This window comes from Nyctereutes procyonoides, unplaced genomic scaffold (genome assembly GCF_905146905.1).
Source record: "Nyctereutes procyonoides isolate TBG_1078 unplaced genomic scaffold, NYPRO_anot_genome, whole genome shotgun sequence".
NCBI classification, from domain to species: Eukaryota; Metazoa; Chordata; class Mammalia; order Carnivora; family Canidae; genus Nyctereutes; species Nyctereutes procyonoides.
The window spans coordinates 57,867,600-57,868,850 of NW_026575121.1; positions in this window are offsets into that span (position 1 = coordinate 57,867,600).

Consider the following 1,251-nt stretch of genomic DNA (forward strand, 5'->3'; position numbering starts at 1 on the left):
TGTGACACCAAACTGTCATGCATATCAGTGACAACTGTTTCTGTGTAATATGTTAAGATGTACATTTTTGAGTAAATATGCCCTAATGCAGAAATTCTCAGGGTGTGGTCCCCAGGCAGCAGCATCAGAGCTACTTAGACACTTGATGGAAAGGCAAATTGCCAGGCCCAACCCAAGCCTACTGAACCAGAAGCGAGAGGGCAACCTGAGCAACCCGTGTTTGCCCTATAGATGATTCTGGCACTCACACAGTGTGAGAACCACTGCCCTAGAACACATTATTTCAGGATTAACAGAGATTTTAAGAGTTTATCTCATATAGTAGTTCTAAATCCTGGATGAAATTAGAAATATCTGGAGAGCTTATTAAAAAAATACACACGTCCTGGTCTCACTCCCGGAGACTCCAATTCAATTTGCTTGGGACAGGACTCTGGCATCGTGTCCTGAAAAAACCTCCCCAGGTGTCTGCATGGTGTGGCCAAGTCCAAAAATCACTGAAGCCCCTCCTTCTACTGATGCTCTGGAGGAGGAGGCAAGAGAGGCTGAGAGGCCCACGCCACAGCCCGTCAGCCCCACGCAAGCACAGCGAGCCTCACGCAGCATTGAGGAAAATGTGTGCCGTCTTATCGTATAAAATCAAATTGTCAGTGCATAGTTTCAAGACTCATCATCTGTTTTGGCCTGGATGAGTCATAAGCACACATCTCTGTTATTCTTCCAACTGTTCATTAACAATCCCTTTGCTTTCACAACCATCCTCGATTTTCGTTCATATCCAAAATTGTTTGTCTCATAAGATGACAAATTGTTGACGTTGTCATGATGTAAGCAACGGACAAGGAGGTGACCATTTCCACATTTGGTTTCATCAGGAGTCTTTCCTGTTGGTGTCACACGCGTCAATAATCATGGCATCAATATTATGTTTCAAGGACAGTGTTTGTGGTCTTTGAAAAGCAAAGAGTGGATCTAGTTCAGAACCAGATGATTCAACCAGAAGTGTGATGTCCTTACATTTTCTGAGTCAATTTAATTTTACAAGAAGACTGCATCACGTTTTTCTTTGATCCAAATCTCCGTGGCAGCAGGGAAAGGCTGTGGGGACCTCGGCACCCCCAGCACCTGCACCTGCACCTCCTTACCTCCTTGTCCTGCCCCCCTTCCTGGGGTTCCCAGCCAGGTGGTCCTAGTGCCGGCAGCTAGAATGACTGGTGCCAGTTTAGCTGCTCCCCCCCCCCCCCCCCGCAC